This window comes from Prionailurus bengalensis, chromosome C1 (assembly GCF_016509475.1).
Source record: "Prionailurus bengalensis isolate Pbe53 chromosome C1, Fcat_Pben_1.1_paternal_pri, whole genome shotgun sequence".
Taxonomy (NCBI): domain Eukaryota; kingdom Metazoa; phylum Chordata; class Mammalia; order Carnivora; family Felidae; genus Prionailurus; species Prionailurus bengalensis.
This window is the reverse complement of record NC_057345.1, coordinates 105,440,823-105,465,592: the sequence shown is the minus strand read 5'-3', so window position 1 is coordinate 105,465,592 and position 24,770 is coordinate 105,440,823.

Here is a 24,770-nt window from a genome sequence, read left to right as displayed (position 1 = left end):
CTCCGAGCAGTTCATCATTCATCTATGAGGATACAGATTGTAAGAGATTTTTGAAGAACGTTCAACAGAGAAATAAGGCATACATTTTCCTGTAAATATATCAGTGAATGTATACAAATATGACCTGCTAGTCAAATTATAAAATGAATCCTCTCCCAACTTATAGTCCAGGAAGATACCATTTCACTTGACTTGTACTGTATGCCATGGTCCGCGTATGTTAGTGGACTGCTGATATTGCCAGGAGCTGTTGTTGTTTGGAGATGGTGATATAAGAGCGTTTCTGGGGAAAGATGCCTTATACACATCTGAGAACCATGGTGAAGTTAAATTTTTTTTAAGTTAATTGTATTTTATTTATTTATTTATTTATTTATTTAAAAGAAATTTTTTTAACGTTTATTTTTGAGACAGAGCATGAACAGGGGAGGGGCAGAGAGAGAGGAAGACACAGAATCTGAAACAGGCTCCAGGCTCTGAGCTGTCAGCACAGAGCCTGACGTGGGGCTCAAACTCGGACCGTGAGATCATGACCTGAGCCGAAGTCGGACGCCCAACTGACCAAGCCACCCAGGCGCCCCAAGTTAATTTAAAAAAAAAAAAAAAAATTTTTTAATGTTTATTTATTTTTGAGACAGAGAGACAGAGCATGAACGGGGGAGGGGCAGAGAGAGAGGGAGACACAGAATTGGAAGCAGGCTCCAGGCTCTGAGCCATCAGTCCAGAGCCCAACGTGGGGCTCGAACTCACGGACTGTTAGATTGTGACCTGAGCTGAAGTCGAATGCTCAACCGACTGAGCCACCCAGGCGCCCCAAGTTAATTTTAATAGTATATTTTCTTGGGGCACCTGGGTGGCTCAGTCAGTTAAGCATTCGACTTCAACTCAGGTCATGATCTCGTGGTTTGTGAGTTAGAGCCCTGTGATCCTGGAGCGAGATCCTGACAGCTCAGATCCTGGAGCCCACTTCAGATTCTGTGTCTCCCTCTCTCTCTACCCCTTTCCCACTCATGCTCTGTCTGTCTCTCAAAAATAAACTTAAAAAATAATCAATTTTATTTAACCTAATATATCAAAATATTATTTAAAAATGTAATCAATATAAAAATTATTAAGATGTCTTACATTAGTTTTTATATTAAGTATTTTTATTTTATTAAATTTTTTTTTAATGTTTATTCATTTATTTTGTGAGAAATAGAGCACAAATGCACGTGTGAATGGGGGAGGGGCAGTGGGCAAGGGAGAGAGAGAATCCCAAGCAGGCTCCCAGCTGTCAGCGCAGGGCCCAATGAGGGGCTCAATCCCACAAACCCGTGAGATCGTGACTTGAACCAAAATCAAGAGTCGGACGCTTAACCAACTGAGCCACCCAGCTGCCCCTATACTAAGTCTTTAAAATGCAGTGTGTATTTGACACTTGCAGCATATCTGAATTTGCAGAAGGCACATTTCCAGGGCTCAAAAGGCACCTGTGGCCGGTAGCTACTGTGACTGAATGGGATAGCTATAAATTATAGGGAAAGCACATAAATTGTCCAAAGTCATGCAATTAGTTGGGTGATTCACAGGTATAGGTAAAAATCTTACCATTTTTAGAGGTGGGGGGAGTGGTGCCAGGTGATGGCAGACGAGGGTTTCTAAAACTCTGAGAGAGACTGGGACCAGGACAGACCCTTGGAAATACAGGAGTAATATGGAGTCCCCTGGAACCACTAGGTAGATATAAAATGGATTGATTTAAATGGCTAAAAACTTGTTCCCATTCTGAATTGAGGTTCATTTAGTTATTGGGCATTTAGCTGCCAAATGCGGCAAGAATAGTTATGTAATTACTACATACAGTAAATACAGTGTATCTTTGTCACATATCCCAGGGCATTAAAAGATCCTGGGATCCATTATGTCTGATTATTTCACCAGCCGCTCTACTTAGTGACTTAGCTCTTTATCAATGAGAGAAACAGTCATTGAGAAGTTCTGATTATATGCAGAAGGGATGGGGGATGGGGAGGTAGTTTTACTACAAAAAAACCCCAAATGATCTTGTTTCTCAGTAAGCTTGAAATCTACTGGGAAAGTTAGTATAGAGATTTAGTATAAACTTTATAATCCTAGAATGTTATGCTGTCAAAGTACTAAATTCGTAGTTCCAGAAATGCAGAAGGAGGGAGAGAGAGTTCATGGATCCCAACTTAAAATGAAATATCTGATTATTTCAGAAACAACTTGTTAATCATAGCTGTCATACTGTCATTTGTACATTATTGAGACAGTAGGTTTTTAATTTAAGTTTAATCTGTTTTTTTCCCATTGTGAAAAGCACCCTTTGAAAATTTGGAAAGTATGAAAAAAAAAATTAATGCATAATGTTCAACACAGCAGTTTCTGTATATTTCCCTCCAAGTCTTTTAAATGTATTTTAAAAATATTTGGGATCATGAAATATAATTGCTTCTTTTGCTTTTTTCTTAAAATTATGAGCATTTTTTAAAAAGATTTTTTATTTTTAAGCAATCTCTACACCCAATGTGGGGCTTGAACTTAAAACCCTGGGCTCAAGAGTCTCATGCTCTATTGAATGAGTCAGCCAGGCAAACCCCAAATTATGAACATTAAAAAAAATGTTCACAAATACAATTTAAAATGCCTACAGGCCAATAGTCTAATATATCATAATTTGTTCAGCCTTCCTCCATTGCTAGACATTTATTCTACTTTTCCATACAGGTATCGTGGGTTTGATTCCAGATCACCACAATAAAGCAAGTCAAATGAATTTTTTGGTTTGCCAGTGCATATAAATGTTTATAATATACTGTCGTCTAATCAGTATGCAATAGTATTATCTCTAAAAAAACAATGTACGTATCTTAATTAAAAAATACTTTATTGCTCAGAAATGCTAACCATCATCTGAGCTTTTAGTAAGTCAACTTTTTTTTCTGGTGGAGGGTCTTGCTGCAGTGTTGACAGCCACTGACCAATCAGGGTGGTGGTTGCTGAAGCCTGGGGTGGCTGAGGCAATTTTTAAAAATAAGACAGCAGGGGCGCCTGGGTGGCTCAGTTGGTTATGCGTCTGACTTCGGCTCAGGTCATGATCTCGTGGTTCGTGAGTTCGAGCCCCACATTGGACTCTCCAATGTCTCTCCTCTCTGTCTCTCCTCACTGGATTCTGTGCCTCCTCTCTGCTCCTCACCTGCTTGTGCTCTATCTCAAAATACATAAAGTGAAGCACAATAAAACGAGGTCTGCCTGGGTTCAATGCTTCAGTGACCATCTTTGTAAGCAAACTCTTCTTCATATTCAGCATTAATGTCTTTAGGTCCATTTCCTGGAAATGGAACTGCCATTCTGAAGAATGTAAACATTTGTAAGGTTCCTGATGTATCTTGACAACTTACGTGCCGGAAGGGTTGTCCTGTTTGCACCTCATTGTGGGTGAAAGGGCCCATTTCATGGCAGTCATCAGCGCTGAGGTAGTCTCATTTGCGTTTTAGTTGCTAACTTGGGAGACAAAAAATGTTATTTTGGTGCTTTACTATCAATTGCTTGGTCGCTATTGTTCACTATGAACAGTTCCTTATATTGATGGAGATTTTCTATTTATATTATAATTTACTTTGCCATTTTTCTCAGATTTTTCTTATCAGTTCATTTGAGTTCTTGATGTATTAAGACCTTGTTAGTTTAAGTGAATAGTGTTGATTGTTCTTTTAAGTTAATATTCCTTTAAACAGCAATTTCCAACTTGTAGGGTTTTTGCTTTTTAAAATATTATTTGAAGAAAACACTCAGTTTCTGTTCTTTTTAGGTGCTCTTTTGAACTGGTTTCTTATACTGTCAATGGATGTGGCCTCAACTGGTATAATACCTATACTTAAGCCATATTTTAAGAAAAAGAAAATTACAAATTTTCTGTAAAATGTACACAAGGTATATATACTAATGCGTAGAAGAAAATGCTTTTGGAGAAAAGTGTCTTTGGCAATGTTTACTTTGGATTATCTGCACCAGCTCTTCTATCATAGTGCCAACAGAATTGGTTGATTGCACACGAAGATCTTTAAAAAACTAATTTATTGAAAGGCAATTCAGCATGAAAAAGTTTTTACATTCAAATTTTGGAAAGCTGTATGGTTTGATTTGGAAAGGATGGATGGGCTCTGCATTTGTTTTGTTTTGTTTTGTTTTGTTTTGTTTTGTTTTGTTTTGTTTTTTGGGTTTTTTTTTTTTTTTGCTATTGCAAAACCTGAAGAGTGTCTCCTTGTTGATTCCTGGTGCTCAGGACTGACTTTCTTTTCTTTTCTTTTTTCTTTAATTAGTGCTGGTTTCTATAGGTTGCAAACTTTTCTCCAGGAGCTGAAAGCAGAGACTTCTGGGTACTTTTTTTTATTTCTTCTTTCTTTCCAGTTTTAAAAGAGCCTCTTTGCCTGCACTGTTTGTCATTATGTGTACTGAAGTACGGAATAGAAAATGCAAAACAAGACAGCTGTACAGGAGGTTTTTTCTTTTTAAAGAAGTTGATAGACAAATGGCACAAGGTTCACTGTTCTCACCAGCTGAGAGCTGAGCTTCCAGAAAGCACTACTTTAGGAGAACAAGTGAAGTAGTGTGGAAGGTCTGAAAGGCTTCATTGACACAACAGCCGGGAGCCTCTTGTACCGCATTGTCTGGTATGCACTGCCTTTCCGAAACCAGATCTTGAGACCGAAGTCTCAACATCCCCCAAAGCTTAAAAAATTGTTTTTGTTTTTGTGTTTTGTGTGTGTGGGGTTTTTTTTTTTTTTGGTTTCCCCCCGCCTCCCCCATTATACTTCGTTTTCTAACTGAAATTCCTGAAAAGGTATTTGTTGTTGTTTATCTTTGACCTTTGGGTGTTAGTCAATGATTCCCATAATCACATGGCTTACCTAAAGGGAACAGTGGGGGTCTAGGCAGTAAGGCTGTGTTGCTGACAAATTAGTGGTCTAGCAGGTGTTTGTTTCCTGAACTAGAATCTAAGTGCTGTAGCAAAAAGGAGTACTGGAATGGGGGAAATAAGGCAAATCTGAAGCTGATGATTTAAACCATTATTGATAGTTTCTCAGTGTTCTTGAAGGTTGATGTGGAGAGACTTAAGTTTATTATAAGGAATAACTCTCCAGTGGAAGAAGATATTCAAAGTTACTAGGTTTGTGAGTTGTAGACTCACTTGTAGATGTAGAGCGGAGAGCTCTTCAAGGAAGACATAGTCATCTGTTGGTTTGGTATAGAAGGGTTGGGGCCAGGCAACCTCTTCATCAATGGCTTTCATTCAAGTCTTAATAGAGCTCCCATTATGTGTCTTGAGAAAGGATGTGGCCTGTGCTCCTGAACTTTAAGGAGCTCAGAGTCATAGACCCGTAGACTGGAGGATCCTTTGAGATCAGTACTCTACCCTTCTTCTGCAGGGAACACTGAGGCCCAAAAAGGTGACTTCCTCAAGATTACACAGAGGGTTAGTGGCAGACCCTTGATTTTCTTGAAGCTAGATCTTTTTACTCCCAGCGGTATTTTTCCATTCCTCTGTTGTTGAAAGTGCTTTGTAGCTGTTAGAGAACAATTCAAGATATTATATAATTAAGTGTAAAAAACCGAATAATCAGTTGCCATTGTATATTGATAGAGTTCACTGTTAACTGGAATTATCTGGATGTGTGACAGATTTTGAGGAATGGGTATGGTGTGGACATTACAAAAGAACCAGAAAAATCTGGTCTCTGTTCTGTGTTGTTGGGGGACATGAATGAAGAAATTTATATCTTTCAGTCCAAGTACAAAGCCTTTAAAGGTGCTATCTGATGGTGCACATAACCCAGGAAATTGCCCTGGTGAGGATCCAAATGAAAACTGGGCTGGGTTGGGAGGTCACATTTCAGAGTAAACTTGGAAAGACCATCACACCTTTGAGGATGAACCTAGATTATTAGAACATTGAGTCTATGGCAGCCTTGTGGAAGGCTGGATGTGAAGAACTTGAGTCGTTTCCTCATTAGGTAACTTCTGCCTGGCTGCTAGAAAAGTTATTTCTTGGCTTTAATATTTGCTCTCTTCTTACCTCTATGCCATATAGGTTTCCTTTCCATTTTTGGAGCACTGCTGAAAGCCAAAGTAACAATCTGAATGATCTGCCACTTAAGCAGAGATTTATTGCTTTTAATGGAAATGATACTTGTTCCAACAGGAGAAAGGTATGCATAAGAGAGGAAAGCCTGTGGCAACACACATTTTGGTCACTACTCTGCAGTCAAGTTGGTAAGGTGTGGGTCCCCAGAGAGCATACAGCAGATGCAGAGTGTTAGAGGCCAGAGAGTGTAGACTGCTGGTTCAAGGAACAGGAAGTTCAGCTCTAAACTGGAGTTTAGAGCAGGGTGCAGGCCCCGAGGCATTAGTAAGGGTTTGGGAGGGGGAGACTGAGGCTGAAGAATCCAGATCTGGAGGGCCCAGTAAGCCCCATTAAAGAAGTAGGTTTTCCCTCAAGGACAATGGGGAATCTTCGTGTCATTAAATTTTAGATGTAGTTCTGATTGCAGTGTGCGGATGGCTTCTGGGAGAGAGAGGAAGAGAAACAATGGAATCAGTGAGACTAATTACAAACTTGTTCCGCAGTACCGGAGAGGGGGCCTCAACCTGTAGGGGCAGAACCATGAATAGCAATTTTGGTTCTCAGGGCAAACATCCCCAGATTGACCTTCAAGCAACTCTGTCATTCAAGATATGCCTTGCAAATGGGTGTGACTGGTAATGTGCCTTTCAGTAGCTTTCAATTTAACTAAATATTCTGGGTATTTAGTGCTGTTCTGAGAGTGATATTCTTTTAAATAATTATGTAAAAAATATCTACCTCCTGTAGCTTTTTGTCTCCAGGAACAAAGCATAGTCAACCCCTAGCAGTTAGTCTAGAGAAGAGGTGGGTGAGGGAGGGAGGTAATCAGATTTAGGAGATAGTTAAGAAGTAGGATGGACAAGGAAAGCTTTTGAGGGATAAAGAATTTGAGTTCATTTTTTAAGTTGTTTTTTAATTGAAAGAGTAATACATGCTATGATAAAATTCAAACAGTACTAAAGACATAACAATGAAAATATGTCTCCTTAACGAAAGTCAACCACTATGAATAGTTCTTGTGTACTCTTCTAGACATTTTTGGTGCCAGTATAAGTTTATACGGGTGTTGCCAGGTGAACTGGGGAGACCCTGGGCCCTGGGGCCTTGACCCAGCCAGAGTAGAAGGAGTGGCTTCTGAAGGTTTTTGGTCTGGTCACAAGAAGGAATTCAAGAACAGACACAAAGCACAGCAGATGAGTAACACCAGCAGAAAGTTTATTAAAGTGACAAGTACACTGGAGATATGAGGGCCGCAAGCTTTTAGAGAGAGAGCTATGTACCCTGGGGTCGGGTTTCTGTTGTTTATTGACAGTCGTTAACTAGGGGATAGAACGCTTACTACTTGGGGCTGCAAGCAGGGCTTCCCAGTTTGTTTTTTTTTTCCTAATTTGGTCAAGGGTTTCCCCATCTTGGCTCCCACCATCTGGGGCCTGTCTGGTTTGATCCGGCTTCTTGTGTGGACTGCCTCCACCAGGACAGGCCTCTGACCTTGCCAATAGCTGGCCAGCACTTCCTCTTTGCTGACCTCCAGGTGTCCTGTTAGAACCTAACTAACTGCCTGCTCTAACATAGCAGAGATATTGTGGGTTCGGTTATAGATCAATGCAATAGCACTAGTTCAATGAATTTTTGGTTTCCCAGTACATCTAAAAGTTATGTCTCTACTATACTGTAGCCTATTAGGTGTGTAATAACATTGTGTCAAAAAAAATTGTACATGCCTATGAAAATCCCTTTGGAAACTTCCACTTGACTTTACCTCCCCCAACTCCCAAGTATATAATCAATCTCTCCTCATGGTCCCAGGGCAGCTCTTCCTGCCCACGGGTCCTGTCCCCATGCTCTAATGAAATCACCTTTTTTGCACCACCCCCTCCAAAAAAATTATGCATGCCTTAATTAAAAAAAAAAATTATTGCTAAAAAATACTATCATCTGAGCTTTCAGCAAGTTGTAATCACTGGTCACAGATCGCCAAAACAAATAATAATGAAAAAGTTTGAAATATTGTGAGGATTACCAAAATGTGATAAAGACAGGAAATGAGCAAACACTGTTGGTAAAATGGCACCGACAGACTTGCTTGATGTAGGGTCGCCACAAACCTTTAGTCTACAGACTGAAGGCAATGTTTGTGAATCATGATGAAATGAGGTTTGCCTATTATTTTTAACATTTTGTAAAAATAATATTTATTTGTATTAAGAGAAATATTAAAATATTTTTCTTTTTATAAAATGGGAACATACTATGCATGCTGCTCTCCCTGTACTAAGTCACTTAAACATTATATTGTGGTCCATTGAGTGCCTGTGTTACCATAATTTATTTATTTATTTATTTATTTATTTAAAAAAAATTTTTTTTTTTCAACGTTTATTTATTTTTGGGACAGAGAGAGACAGAGCATGAACGGGGGAGGGGCAGAGAGAGAGGGAGACACAGAATCGGAAACAGGCTCCAGGCTCTGAGCCATCAGCCCAGAGCCCGATGCGGGGCTCGAACTCACGGACCGCGAGATCGTGACCTGGCTGAAGTCGGACGCTTAACCGACTGCGCCACCCAGGCGCCCCGCCATAATTTATTTATAGTGGTCTCCAAACTGATGGACTTTGGGGCTGTTTCCAATTTTCGATATTTGAATTAGATTTTATCTATTTATTATTATTTTTTTTTAATTTTTAAAAATTTCTTTGAGAGAATGTGTGCGTGAGCAGGGCAGAGGCACAGGGTGGGGGGGGGGAGAGAGAGAGAGAGAGAGAGAGAGAGAGAGAGAATCTCAAGCAGGCTCTGTGCTGTCACCACAGAGCCCTACAAAGAGGCTCAAGGCAGGGCTGGATTCCATGAACCGTGAGATCACAACTTGAGAGCAAACACCAAGAGTTGGATGCTTAACTGATTGAGCCACCCAGGTACCACTAAAATTAGATTTTAAATAAGAACAGCCACATGAATTAACAAAGGAAGAATTCTAGGTGGTGAAAAAAGGTTTATACATAAGTGGGGATCCTAACATTTTTGTGACTGAGGAACTATTCTTGACTTGCCTAAGCCTTAAGGTGCCCTATTTATGAGGGTGGAGGTGGGAGAGCAGAGGGCATTTATGCAGACCTTCAAGTCTATGTGTAGAATTGGAATGTGACTTAAGAGCTGGGCATTTCTTTTTTTAACTTAGTTATTTTTATTTTGGAGAGAGTGCAAGTGGGGGAGAGGGGCAGAGGGAGAGAGAGGATCTCAAGCAGGCTCCATGCTGTCAGCACAGAGTCCAATGTGGGGCTCGATCCCACGACTCTGGGATCATGACCTGAGCAGAAACCAAGAGTCGGATGCTCAACTGACTGAGCCACCCAGGTGCCCCAAGAGCTGGGCGTTTCTAACAGGCAGTAGCCATTTCTTCACCAACTAAAGATCTTTCAGGGTAGGAGGTGTGAGCGCTGTGGGAACACTGCCCATACTCCCCTGTGGTTAGAAGTGCGTTCTTACCCATCCATAGCTGTCACCCTATTGCACCCTAAATCTGCCTGCTAGCATAATTGTTTCTCTGGGCACCCCAGCCCTCGTGAGAAACAGGGAGGATTTGTAAAAGAAAATAGGTGTGATGACCTGGATAGAAAGCTGTGTCAGGGAGGAAAGAGAAATGGGCCATTTGTGGAAGGCCGCCTCTTTCATTTAAGCACATTTGACTTCTCCCACTCCTGCTGGAAGGGTTTGTTCCCCAAGCACCTAGTTACCACTTGCGTGATTCTGGGAAAGTGTCAACATCTGTAAGCGTCAGTACCCCCATCAGGAAAGTGGGCATAATAATTCCTGGTTGGCACAAGCATTGGGAATGTTGAATAAGCCAATGGTATCAAAGGGCCTATTGTACTTTTTTCCAAAGACTTGACAGAATGGAGTTTGTAAGGCAATATGTGATCCATTCCAAGACAGTGAAGCATAATCTATTCTTTCCTGGGATGTGCCTGCTGGTGGCCAGTGTAAGCCTCTCATACTCTCAGCCTGTGTGTGTGTTTTAAAGTGTATTTATTTATTTTGAGGGAGAGAAGGAGAGAGAGAGAGAGAGAGAGAGAGAGAGAGAGAGAGAGAGCATGAGTTGGGGATGGGCAAAGAGAGAGGGAAGAGAGAGAGAATCCCATTGGGCTCCATGGTGAGCCCAATGGGCTCGATCTCACAACCATGAGATCATGGCCTGAGCTGAAATCAAGAGTCGGACACTTAACCGACTGAGCCACACAAGAGTCCTCAGCCTGTGTGTTTCATTTAAACCATGCTTGAAAGTTCATCACCTTAGGAAAATACTACCAGATTTCTTTATATTTGTATATTGCTTTGTGGCTGGCAAAGAGACCTTAGCAACAGTGACCTAATGTGAACCTCCCAGCAAACCATCCGGTGTAAGAAAGGCATGTCTTATTCCCATGTAGCAGGTGGTGTAACTGAGGCTCAGATTGACTGATATAATGAAACTGAGACTCAGGGAAGACACATAAATAATAAACACTGGAGACCAGGAATAGGTCCCCTCTAGGCTACTTACAGGACTCAGAAGGTGAGAGGTTGCTACCCTGCTCTTTATCGACCTAGGCTTGGAATTCCTGAGTCTGTTTTCCCAATTTTACCCAATCATATTTTATATCCTAGTAAAATGTATGCAACTTTAAAAACAGTTTTTACCCCAAATAGCCAAAGCAATCTTAAAAAAAGCAAAGCAAAGCTGGAGGCATCACAATCCTGGACATCAAGTTGTATTACAAAACTGTAGTCATCAAGACAGTATGGTACTGACACAAAAACAGACACATAGATCAATGGAACAGAATAGAAACCCCAGAAATGGTTCCACAACTATATGGTCAACTAATCTTCGACAAAGCAGGAAAGAATATCCAGTGGAAGAAAGACAGCAAATTGTGCTGGGAAAACTGGACAGTCACATGCAGAAGAATGAACCTGGACCACTTTCTTACACCATACACAAAAACAAATTCAAAATGGATGAAGGACCCAAATGTGAGAAGGGAAACCATCAAAATCCTAGAGGAGAACACAGGTAGCAACCTCTTTGACCTCAGTCGGGGCAACTTTGTACTAGATCTGTCTCTAGAAACAAGGGAAACAAAGGCAAAAATGAACTATTGGGACCTCATCAAGATAAAACGCTTCTGCACAGAGAAAAACAATTGAGAAAACTAAAGGGCAACCTACAGAATGGGAGAAGATATTTGCAAATGACGTGTCTGATAAAGGGTTAGTATCTAAAAATCTATAAAGAATTTATCAAACTCAACACCCAAGAAACAAATAATCCAGTTAAGAAATGGGCAGAAGACATGAACAGACATTTTTCCAAAGATATCCAAATGGCCAACAGACACATAAAAAGATGCTCAACATCACTCATCATCAGGGAGATGCAAATCAAAACCGTGATGAGATACCAATTCACACCTGTCAGAATGGCTAACATTAACAACACAGGAAACAACAGATGTTGGTGAGGATGTGGAAAAAAGGGAACCCTCTTACATTGCTGGTGGGAATGCAAACTGGTGCAGCCACCCTGGAAAATAGTATGGAGATTCCTCAGAAAGTTTAAAAATAGACTACCCTATGACCCAGCAATTGCACCACTAGATACTTACCCAAAGGATACAAAAATACTGATTTGAAGGAGCACATGCATTCCAATGTTTATAGCAGCGTTATCAACAATAGCCAACTTATGGAAAGAGCCCAACTGTCTATCGACTGATGAGTGGATAAAGAAGATATATATGTACAATGGAATATTACTCAGCCATCAAAAAGAATGAAATCTTGCCATTTGCAATGACATGGATGGAACTAGAGTGTATTATGCTAAGCAAAATAAGTCAGAGAAAGACAAATACTATATGATTTCACTCACATGTGGAATTTAAGAATAAAACAGATGACATAGGGGAAAGAAGAAAAAAAAAGAGAAAGAGGCAAACCATAAGACACTCTTATGTTTATAGACTCTTAGGTTCTCTGATAGAAAACAAACTGAGGATTGCTGGAGGGGTGGTGATTGGGGGGTAGGCTAATTGGGTGACAGGCATTAAGGAGAACACTTGTTGGGATGAGCACTGGGTGTTACATGTAAGTGATGAATCACTAAATTCTTCTGAAACCAATATTGCACTGTATATTAACTAATTATAATTTAAATATAAACTTGAAACACAAAAAATACTTTTTCATTGAAAAAAATAAATACCATTGGCAAGATATTTTAGTTTACACCTTAAACACCTTAAAATCCATGGACTCATTTGATTCTTACAGTAACCCTATAGGTAAGCAGAACAAACATGAATAATTCCACTTTGCAGATGAGGAAATAGATTTAGGAATTGAGACCTGTCCAAGGTCAAAAACCCAGTAAGGAGCAGAGCCAGAATGGGAACCTGGGTTTTTGGTCAACAACTTCAATGCCTTTTTATACTTTCATTATTGTTATTAGGCTTTTATTATGCTTTTAAAATCAAATAACCTTGTGTAGACATTCATTACAAAACATTTATTGAGTACCTTTGTAAACTGCTCAGCATCTAGTTGGGAGAAAAGTAAATAAACAAAGAGTTGCAATAAAAGACAAAACAAAGTTTGCAATTTGGAGATTTCACAAATGGTTTTTAATGACAGCATGATGACAGCTTTTACTCGAAAGGTAATAATCACAGCCGACTTTTGTGAAAAGTGGGAGAAAGAAGCCACACACACATACCTGTGTGTAACTACCCAACCCACCCCAACCCCATCAGTGAAAATCCGAATCTTACATTCCAGGAAGTAAGTGGCATTTTCTTGGCATGTTAATCTGTAGGAAATTACAGGCCGAGGTGTTGTGGTGTATCGGCAGAGAATGTCGAGTAGATTACTGGGTTATGTTAACTTTGATGTCGCTGCCCAGCATTGTTTTGGTCTTTTCCTTGCTAACAGATACATTTACTAGATGTTAGCTTGACAACATCATGTGAAAAAGGGGAATTTATAATAATTTCCTTTGTAAACAGCTTATTTCTTGCTTGATAATAAAGACTTTGCTTATAGAAGTCCCTTTGCTATTTTTAGGGGTAGCTCAGGTGGTTAAGCAGCCGGCTCTTGATTTTGGCTTAGCTCGTGTCTCACAGTTTGTGCGTTCAAGACCTGTGTCGTGCTCCGTACTGACAGTGCAGAGCCTGCTTGGGATTCTCTTTCTCTCTCTCTGCCCCTTGCCCACTCGTGCTCTCTCTCAAAATAAAGAAATAGACTTAAAAGAAGGGGGCACCTGGGTGGCTCAGTCGGTTGAGCGTCTGACTTCGGCTCAGGTCATGATCTCACGGCTTGTGGGTTCGAGCCCTGCATCGGGCTCTGTGCTGATGGCTCAGAGCCTGGAGCCTCTTCACATTCTGTGTCTTTCTCTCTCTCTCTCTGCCCCTCTCCCGCTCACACTCTCTCTCTGTCTCTCAAAAATAAACAAACATTAAAAAAAAAAGGCCTCTTGCTATTTTGGGGCCTCAGTTGCTTGTTGGTCTGCTCACCTTCTTAGTTCTCCAGGGTAAATGTGACCTGGAGCAGATTCTAAGAGAGGAGGGGTGGAGCAAGGCTTTGAGATCAAAGATTAGACAGAATAGTATCTTTGGAGCACTAGATTTGGAATTAAAAAAAAAAAAAAGCAAAACAATCCTGTATAGTGAAGAATTAACTTTTTAAAAATTTATTTGTTTGAGGGAGAGAGAGAGAGAGAGAGAGCAAGCAGGAGAGGGGCAGAGAGAGAGGGGGAGAGAGAATCCCAAGCAGGCTCCATGCTGTCAGCGCAGAGCCCAATGCAGAGCTCGAACTCAGGAAGTGTGAAATCATGACTTGAGCTGAAATCAAGAGCCAGATGCTTAACTGACTGAGCCACCCAGGCACCCCAAGAATTGACTTTACCCAAAGAGAGGCATGGCTTTTGCCTTCTGCTACTGGGAGGTGATCTCTAGGCACCTAGAATGTCCTGCCTGATAGGAGTGTCTTTGCCCTGGGGGTGGGGGCTGGCTACTGGGCAGTCTGACAATGTGATTTGTGATGGCTTTGAAACATGCTGTATCAGTTCCAACCTCCAGAGAAGCTGGAGACTATGGGTCAGCAGTGTAGGTGGTGTCTGATAGAGCCCTGATAAAAACTCTGGACACCAAAGACTTGGGTAAGTGCCCCTGGTTGGCAACACTCAAGTATTGTCGCACACTGTAGGTGAGAGGAGTATATGCCATCCAGGACTCCACAGGAGATGACCAGAAGCATTATGTTTGGGCCCTTCCCAGATTTCACCCCATCTGTCTGTTTTTTTTTTTTTTTTTTTGGCTGGTTCTGGTTTGTATCCTTGTAATAAAACTTTAATTGTAAGTACAGTGCTTTCCTGGTTCTGTGAGTAGTTCTAGCAAATTATCAAACTTGAGGAGGTAGTGGGACCCTTGAACTTGTGATGAGTGTCTGAAGTGAGGGCACTATGAATTTTGGCCTACCTGTGGTTGACAGCTGGTGTCAGACATCATTGCATTTCCCAAAACCTGATTTTAGATTCAGATTTTGGCACTTTCTAGTTTGGTTACTTCTGTCAGCTTCGGTTGTGTGTGTGTGTGTGTGTGTGTGTGTGTTTGTGTTTATCCTTAATTTGGGTATCATCTCTGTTCTATTTTCCACACAGGGTTAATTCTTAAGATCAATAAATAAATAAAGTATGTAAAAGAATATGCTATTTAAAAACTGATGGGCTGTCAAGATATAGCAATATCATTACAATGGAAGTAAATGGTGTGGATGAATGTAGCAGAGGTTTGCGTGGGACTTTAATCATTCATTCGTTGCACAAATGTTGCATTAAATATTGTGTGCAGCGCACTGGGAGAGAACAGTGAACAAGTCAAGATCCTAGGCAAAAGAGGCAAATAATTAGACTGTGGTAATTGTTGAAGGAATTGAAGGGAGCAAATAGTAATGTGACATGGAGCAAGTCATCTGAAGGGGTGCTCCCCCTGGAAGAGACAGAGTGACCAGTAAAGAGCTCTCAGGGGAGCTGACATTTGAATAAAGATTTTAAGGAAGAGAACTAAAATGTTTTCTAAGTAGAAGGAATAGCAGGGGCAAAGGGCCTGAGGTGGGAAGAAGATTGGTGTGTTTGATGAATAGGAAGGAGCTCTGTGCGGTTGGATCAGGATAACATAAGGTGGGAGGTGTGCATGGGTCAGATGACAAAGGGCTTTATTTTCCAGGGAAAGGAGTTTGGATTCTTATTGGATTTTCATTTTAAGAGTGTTGTGAAGCTTGGACGATTTTAAGTAGGCCAATTACAAGAATTGCAGGGGCGCCTGGGTGGCTTAGTCGGTTAAACATCTGACTTTGGCTCAGGTCACGATCTCACAGTTTCGTGAGTTCCAGCCCGGCATTTGGCTCACTGCTGTCAGTGCAGAGTCTGCTTCGGATCCTCTCTCTCCCCCTCTCTCTGCCCCTGCCCTGCTTGTTCTCTCCCTCTCTCAAAAACAAATAAATAAACATTTAAAAATAAGTAAGTAAATAAAAGCCTTCCTTTAAAAAAAAGTTACAAGGGTTGCTTCCCCAGTTTCTGAATGGGGAAGAGTCGAAGCAGAGACAGAGGTCATCAGGAGACCATGCAGTTATTTGGACGATGACGGCCTGGCAGGGGAGAGATAGAGAAATGGTCAAATACTAGATATGCTTTTAAGGTAGAGCCAAAAGACTTGCACATAGATTGTTGCACATGTTGCACATGTTGGCGCTGGGGAGGTCAAGAGGAAGAAAGGTATGTTGGTTGGGTCCTCTAGGAAGTAGATGCTGAGGAGTGGGGAGTGTAAGAGCTGTAAGGAGGGGGTGTGCCTATGATAGGAAAGGGGAGAGGAAGCAGGCTTGGGCAGGGAGAGCCTTGGTCTGAAATGCAGATGAAACCTTGGGCAACCCACTGGGAACCCCAGAGCAAAGATTCTCAAGAGAGGAGTTCCCATTGGGCAGAAATATTCAGGCCCTCACCACCCCTCACTCTGCTGTTAGTCATGGGCAGGGGGTGGGGGTGAGGGGTGCCAGGAGGGGCGTGCCCTGGATTGAAAACTGAGACCAAGCCTGAAGCTTCCAGCAGTAGAGGGCTGATAGCTGACTGCCCTTCCTGCAGCTGCTCAGCAAGCTCTTTCCTGAAGGCACATCTAAGCAGGGCACCTCCATGGCCACCGCAGTCCATCCCTTGTACTGTGTGGACCCACTTTCCAGACACATACGAGGGGTAGTCCTTCATCCTAGTGAGCTCTCTTCCTAAAGGGACCCAGAAAAGGATGGCTTAACCAGAGGCTGTTGCTGTGGTGGGTCTTGGGCTGCAGCTGGTAATTTATTATCTTTCTCCTCCATTATCCACCGTCATCTCGGCTGGTGTTGATGGCTTACCTGGTGGAGTCACCCTAACCCTGATTCTCGAGGTGGTCTGAGCCCCTGATAACCTCACCCTTCATGGGCTGTGCTGTGCTTGCCATTCACATCACAATTAGACAACAGAGCGCCAAGAGGTGCCCATGTGGATCACCTGAGTTCCATAGGTATTCCCACCCCAGGTGTCGCAGCATTCCACCTCCTTCTGCTGATCAGTCTCGATATCCCTGTCTCAGTTCCCACTCAAAGCCACAACCTTGTGTGTCACCCAGGATATAGACTGGAGCAGTATTCCTAAGTGTCGAACATGTTGTTTCCAGAACGAAGAGGTCCACCAGGTACCGGGCATGTAAGATGCAGCAGTTTCTTTATAGGGGATGTCCTAGCATGCCTCTGACCACTGGATCCCCCAAACTACTGATGGGGGAGACCCCTAGAATCCTCATAGAGTTTATACCCCACCCTCTTGAGTGAATGTGTCTTACCAAGGCCTCCAGGTGTTAACCACCTGTTGCCCGTTCTCTACAATCAGCACAATGTTATTGATGCAGTGGATCAATGTGATGTTCTCTAGGATGTCCACGTGGTCCAGATCTTTCCTGAATAGATCATGACATAGATTGGGAGAGTTGTTACAGCCTGGGGGAAAAACTAAATGAATGTTGTTGTTCAGTCTGTGCGAGGGCTGTTTCTGGTCCTCTTTCCTGACTGAGATGAAGAAGAACGCAGATGTTAAATCCCTGGCCACATGTCTTGTGCTTTGAAGCCATGTTTATATGCTCTAGCAATGAGACCACATCCAACACAGTGGCTGCAATCAGGGCTTGAATTGAGTTGGCTGTAGTCTACTGTCACTCTCCAGGATCCATTTCTTTTCTGCAGGAGCCAGACTGGCAAATTAACCAGAGGTATGATAGAGACCACTATCCTTTGAGATCCTTAAGGGTGGTGCTGATCTGTCTTTCCTCTCTAACGGGATATATATTTTTTAAATTGAAGTATAGTTGACACACAATGTTATATTAGTTCCAGTGTACGACATGGTGATTTGAATGTATGCTATGCTTACTACAAGTGTAGCTACCATCTGTTACCATACAACACTATTATAATACATACCATTGACTACATTCCCTATGCATACCTTTCATCCTTGTGAGCTATTCATTCATAATTGGAAGCCTGTACCCACCCACCCCCACTCCCCTTCACCCATTTTGCCCATCTCCCCCACTCTCTTCCTCTGTGGTAACCACGAGTTTGTTCTGGGATATTGTTTTTTATTTGCCATCATGCTTTGAAAGTACATGAGTGGGGAGAGAGGCACAATTTCAGAAGCTTCCCCACTGTGATAGCTCTTACAGTTTATTTTGAGAGAGAGAGTGTGCATGAGCTGGGGAGGGGCAAGGAGAGAGAGAATCCCAAGCAGGCTCTGCATTGCCAGCGTGGAGCCTGATGCAGGGCTGATGTAGGGCTTGAACCCATGGACTGTGAGATCCTGCTCTGAGCCAGATCATGGCCTGAGCTGAAATCGAGAGTTGGATGCTTAATGGACTGAGCCACCCAGGCCTCCCCCTCATCCCACCCCCCGTGACAGCTCTTACAGAAACCAATGACCCAATAATGTAGGGGCTTTCCTAACAGCCAAATATATCAATTGCAGTTACACATTCAGAAACTGGGGCAATGACCACCAGGTGGGGCCATGGGCCCACGGAGCACCTTGAGATGGATGTCAGCCAGGACTCCATTTTGACTGGGCCCATAGTCCATCACTCTAGTGAGGGTCCGCAATGACATTTCAGGTCTCGAAATACCAATATCATTTCAGACCTTATGTTGTACTGGATATTCCCTCTCCCCTAGTTTACAGTCACCGAAGTAAATGCCTGTAAGTCCCTTTGAGAGAAGGACTGGTGGAATTAGCACAATACATACTTGCTGTAGGGTCCTTCCTCCTGGGGTGGGGGCGGGGGGGGGGGGTGTGTTCAGCCACTTTTTCATTCAATAGATTTCAGGTCTGAAAACGATTTCAGGTGTAGGAACTGGGCAAGAGATCATGGCATTTTTAAAGTGTCTTTAAAAATTTTTATAGTTAACTGAGGTTAACATATATAATAAATATATAATAAAATTTATCATCTTATCCATTTTTAAGCGTGCAGTTCAGTAGTGTTAAGCATATTCACAATGTTGTGCAACCCAGCTCTAGAACTTTTTCTTCTTGCAATACTGAAACTCTGTCCCCATCAAACAACTCCCCATTTCCCCCTTCCCCCAGCCCCTGGAAACCACCAGTCTACTTTCTGTTTCTATGAATTTGACTACTTTAGATACCTCGTGTAAGGGGAATCATACGGTATTTTTTTTTGTCTGACTTAGCTCATGTAGCATAATGTCCTCGAGGTTCATTCATGTAAGTATATGACAGATTTCCTTCCATTTTAAGGCGGAATACTATTTCATTATATGTATATAGCACATTTTGCTTAGCCATTCATCCTTTGATGGACACTTGAGTTACTTCTATCTCTGACCCATTGTGAATAATGCTACTATAAATGTGGGTGAGCAGATATCTCTTCAATATCTAGCTTCAGTTCTTTTCGATATATATCAGGAGTGGGATTGCTGGATCATGTGATAATTCTTTTTTTTTTTTTTTTTTAAGGAACTGCCATATTGTTTTCTATAGTTGGACACCCCATTTTACATTCTTACCAACAGTGCACAAGGGTTTCAATTCCTCCAGTTTCTTCTGGCTGGAGACTGTTCCTGTCTCTTTATGATTTCCCCCTCAAATTTTGCTTGAAAACTGGTTCCTTTGTTAGTTCCTTTCTCTTTCAATACCTTATCATTTACAGCTAAGAAAAGCATATTGGTATTGTCAACATTCTCCTTGGAAATCCCCTTAGCCACCTCCAACTTCATTAGGTACATTTCCTATTTTCCAAGTACCACAGATGATGGTTTCATAAATTATTCCACCACTACATAACACAGGTGACCCTTTCTCAGAGCATCCAACAACAATTTCATCCCTGTTCATCCAGCCTCTACTAATAGTCTTTTTGCTGCCTGCCCTTATAGCCTCTATCTGTTCCCTGGTCCCAATGCCAATGCCATGTGTTTTAGGTTTTAATTATGATGGTATCCCACTTCCGCATACCAATTTCTGTTTCCATATCTACTGCTGGATAATAAACCACTTCCAAACTTAGTGGCTTCAGACAACAATGATTTATCAACTTCTCACAATTCTGTGGATTGACTGGAAGGTTGGCCGTCTGGTCTTGCATCGTGTGCTACATTTAGCCAGTGTTTGTGTGGAGGCTTGGATGTTGGGATGATTCCATGTGGTTTCAGGACCTCTTTCCCCATGTGGTCTCACATCCTTGAGCTAGCCCAAGCTTCTTGCATGCAGCTGAATTTTAAGAAGCCCAGGCTTCTTACATGCAGTGAGGGAACTGCAAGACCTCTTAGGGTCTAAGCTTTGGAACTTACACAATGGCACATTCCATCGGTGAGATCAAGGCAAACCCAGATTCAAATGGCAGTTGGAGAAATCTTGAGCGGAGGATGGTAAACTCACATTGCAAAAAAGCATGGAGGAAGGCTGATTCACCAAGAACCATTGTTTAAAGATCTTCTACATTTATGTTAAGATGCCTGTAGACACTGAAGTAGAGATGTCAGATGGGCACGTGGCTGTAAGTGCCTTTATTTCAGAGGCAGGTTCGGGCCTGGAAGGTAAATCTGGGAGTCCTCCACATATAGACATGCTGCTTCTGTGGGTTGTCCTGCCCACCAAGTACCTGGTTCCTGCGTAAATCTGGACTGTAGATGAGGCAGGGTGTGAGCCGAGTGCAGCCCACTGCAGCCAGAGCTGGGTGGAGGCTGGGGGAAGAGACACCTGTTCTTGAAATGACTCCAAGTCCCCTTACCACTTGGGCAGAGCCTTGTCCTTCCCTTCCCATCTCAACAGTCACAAGTGCCAGGGATGGGGTTGGGACAACTGGCCCGCACGCAGAGGACATAGGACAGGGAACCTTCCTACTGCCCTGTTTTGCCACCTAAAGAAAGGAACCCAGGGAACGAGGGCCACATTGCCCTCCATCTTTTTTCCTGTGGTGCTGAGGTTGCTGCCAGGTCGGAAAGCTGCAAAAGCAACCAGATTCTACCACTTCTATTTCTTCTCATTCTTCCTCTAGAAGACAGTAAGTTGGGCATCATCGCCATACTTCGTTAACCCAAACCTGATCGCCTTTGTTTTACCCTATTCCGTGTTTCTTGGGAGGAAGGAACTGTTTGCTCTCATTGTTTTCATATCTGGAAGAAGGAGGAGCAAGAGTGAGGTGGAATCTAGCATTTCTGAAAGAAAGAGGGGATTTCAGAGTTACTGCAAACCAGCAGGAAAGATAGGGGAGACAACCCCAACCTGTCCGAAATAAAGAGGAAGAGGGATGATGAGTTGGAGATGGGTGCAGGCCCAAGATTCCAGTGCTACCCGCCCTTCTGAGTTCCTGGGCTCCAGATTGTCTTCCAGAGAAAGAAAACTGCCAACTGCCTGCCGTATGGCCCTGCACCAACCTCCACCCTACTGATCACTTAAGAGGAGATGGGAATCTGTATTCTTCCCAACTTCAATGCAGTTTTCTGCACGTTTGTCAACTCTCCAAGATCCTATTTTTAAACTGGTCCTGCTAATCTTTGCCTTCTCCCCTGCCTGCTTCCAAGGCCAGGGTTGAGTTGGGGTGGGGGTGAGGCGCCTACAAGAGTTTCTGGCTCCACCCCTCATTTCCTGGGCTGAGCTGGGTTGCACTAATTGACCTCAAGGGTCTCAGCTGTGCTAAGCTGGGTGTTTGTTATATCTCGTTAGGCTTGTAATTAGTGCAGAAAATCTAGGTCAGAGGCAACTGGTTGGAGTGATGGTCTCAGGGGGGCGTGAATAAAGGCGGGGAATAGCAAACAGGTTCCTCCTTCTCTGTGTGTGTGTGGGGGGGGGGTGAGTGAGCCGGGGACAGGGAGCCGTAGGGCTGGTGTCATCCACACGGAAGAAGGGACACAGGGTCTTGTGCAGAAAGGTGCTCAAACTCTAGGGTGTGTGCGTGTGCTGGTGTGTGTGTGTGTGTGTTTGCTCCCGCATTTACTTGGGTTTCTTTCCAACCTCTCCTTATATGGTGTGGCTCCAGAGCAGGCTGGAGATTGGCTGTCGCGGTTAGGAGCCTGGGAGCTGGGAAGAAAGGAAGAGAAGCGAGCCGATTGGGGGGAATGGAGTGAGAAGGGGAAGGGGCTGGAGCCAAGCTTGGGGGTTACAGACTGGGGCTAGGTCTGCTTGCCTGAGAGGTGTAGAAAAGGGAGAGATCTGGGGTGGGGGGACTGGTTTTTAGGGGAGGCTGAGGGGTAACATACTGTTGACACAGGGGCTGGGAGAGAGGGCAAGAGCTGTTTCCCTGGGGTCAGAGCTCCAGGCTGGGCATGGCATGGTTTCCAAAGGCTTGGAGGAGTTAGAGAAATTCATGGGGTGGTCTCTTCTCACCCTAAACATCCTATAGCTATGCGAAAGAGCATGCACAGGAACCCATCAACTCTTCAGGTGGACACCTCAGATGTTTTCCTCCTGTTCCCCTAATCCCTACTTAAGTGAATGGAGAAGAACAGGCAGAGTTGAGGGGAATGTCACCGAAATATGAAATGGCATTTGGTTCTTCGCCTGTCTTTACTCCTTACTCGGCTTCGACTCTGTCCTGGATTTCCTCACCACCCCATCCTAGGACATCCCAAAAGATTCTCCCTTTTCCAGTTCATTTGTGCAAGAAAAGATGTAGCACACTTGATGGAGGAGAGAAGGGGAGGAACAAGAAATACACATCCTGGAGAATGTTGGCAACCATGTAACGAGCAAGTTGGCTCACATCCCCTACTCTGTCTACCCGGTTACCCCAGAACCCAGCAATTGGGAGGGAATGGGAGCAATTCGGCAGGCAAAGAAGTTGGGATGACGGAATGAATGAGGGGAGAGAGGTCCTGGGAGAGGGGGAGCTAGGGTCCCAGCTGTTGTCCTCCTGTCCTGCCTGTGCTCACTCTGGGTTAAGAGACCTTGCTAGTGCCCACCTTCAGGGTGTGCTTTAAGCTGGTTTTCTAATGGGAAGGCCAGCTTGATGCCAATCTCTGCAGTTCCTGAAGACAGGTCTAGCTTTCCCACTCTTATCTCCAGCCTTACACAGTCCCTGGCACTCTCCCCTTGAAGAAAGGGTGTGGGCACCGTGTGTGGACTCAGCTGATTTACTAGAACAAAGTGACAGTGATCCACCCCATGCCCCAGGCCTCGTTCCAACTGTCTTCTAGCCCTCGTGTGCCTAGCCCGAGGAGTCGTTTCACTAATAGCAGCAGCTGCAGCCACAGTGGCCATTTGCTCAGGGCCAGTAGCCTTTCATTGGCCTACAGGCATTTTCCACGTAATGTACGGTCTTTGCCTGTCCCACAATAACTGTCCATTTTGCAGATGAGGAAACTGACCCTCAGAAAGTTTAATGCCTGCCCAGGGCATCATGACTGAAAAGTCAGAATTGGAACCCCAGATCTGTCTGGTTCCAAAGCTGGGCTTGATTTTACTACCTTGTGGCCTGGAGACAGCAGGAGCCCAGTGTCTGGCTCTTAGTCTCCTGGGGGCCCTGATCTTTCTTTTCTGCTCTCCTAACCTGTCATTCTCCTCCCAGTGTCCCCCTCTGTGCTCTAGCCCCCCTGGGAGCCACAGGTAATTGGCATGTTGGGATATACATGTCCTTCTCGTTCTTGTCTTTTTCTTCATTATGAGGGAGCAATAAGGAAGAAAAAGAGGAAAAATACTGGTAAGATAAAATTAATACAAAGGTGGGACCTACACAAAGAAAGTAAATCTTCCTGATTTGACAATCGGTAGGTCTGCTGAGTTTAGGAGAGGAAGGCCTGTTTGGAGGAAGGCAGGTCCGCAGATTTCCTCCCATGCTATCCCGGGAGATCTTGGGGACGACATTCAGGTGGTGCTCTGGTGCACTGTCCCTCACTCAGGATACACGTTCCTCAGGGAAGAGACTGGTTGAGAGATGTACAGGCTAGATCTAGGGAAAATCTTCAGGATCACATGGTGCAGGGCTAGAAGCAAGAACTTCTCTTCCACAGAGACCATTTAACTTGGAGACAGTCCCCCATCATGCTTACTTGGGATATAGGAGGAACAAATCCCAGAGCAGAAGAATGGGAATTGAAGGGTCTGTGTTCCACCCAGAGGACTCTCCTTTTCTCCTCCTACCCCATTTTCCTGAATGTCCCAACGGGGCAGACTCATCGCCAAGACCGACAGGCAGTCTGTCCCCGTGTTACCCCGTCTTCCTTCTCACCCCCAGAGAGGCTCTAGGTCTTGGAGGCCAGAGGAGATGTAGGGAAGAGGGGCTAGCAAGGGACACATATACCTCAAAGTGGTTTCTAACCCCTCTACTTGATTCATGAAGCTCTGTCCCCTTCTTGTCAAAAACCACTCTTGCCTTCCCAAGTCTTCTCTGGACCCAGTCACTGTTGCTAACTTGATCTTAGGGACTTGAAAAGGAAAGAAGCAAAATACAAGGAGCTTGTGGAATCTACCATTAAGAATGTAGGGGGGCCTGACCAGGAGGGTGGTGGCATGAGCATAAAGATGTTTTGCCGAAGTTGGGGCTTGATGAGTGTTGGAAGACAGGTTTGAGGAAGGAGAGGGAGAGGCTACAGAAGCCCTAGCTTGGCCAAAAAGAGGAACACGGGCATGCTTTTGGTTTTCCCCTCAATCCTTCCCAGCTCGCATTGCAAATCAGTTTCATTCTTAGTGGGGTTCTTCTGTGGGGTCAGCTGTCCCTAGTTCCCCTGAAATGGGCCCCCCTCACCAAAAGGCCAAACCAATGCCATCTGCCCAGCATTGGATCTTTGAGTCAGTAGTGGGAAGGCTGTGGGAGATTAAAAGGAGAAACCCGGCAAGAGATCCAGACAGCTCAATGTCATTCAGAGGCTATGAGGCAAGAAGCTGGTGTCTGGCGGGATCCCCCACACCCTGATCAGGGCTGGGGCAGATGTCACTTCTGTGTGCACACACAGGTGGCAATGGCTTCCCTATCCCTAGGGCTAGAGCTGGGTAGCTGACATGCCACCCTCCGATAGAAAACTGGGAATGGGACATAGGAGAAAAACCCTTCCCCCAAACTCAGGAGCTTACACATGT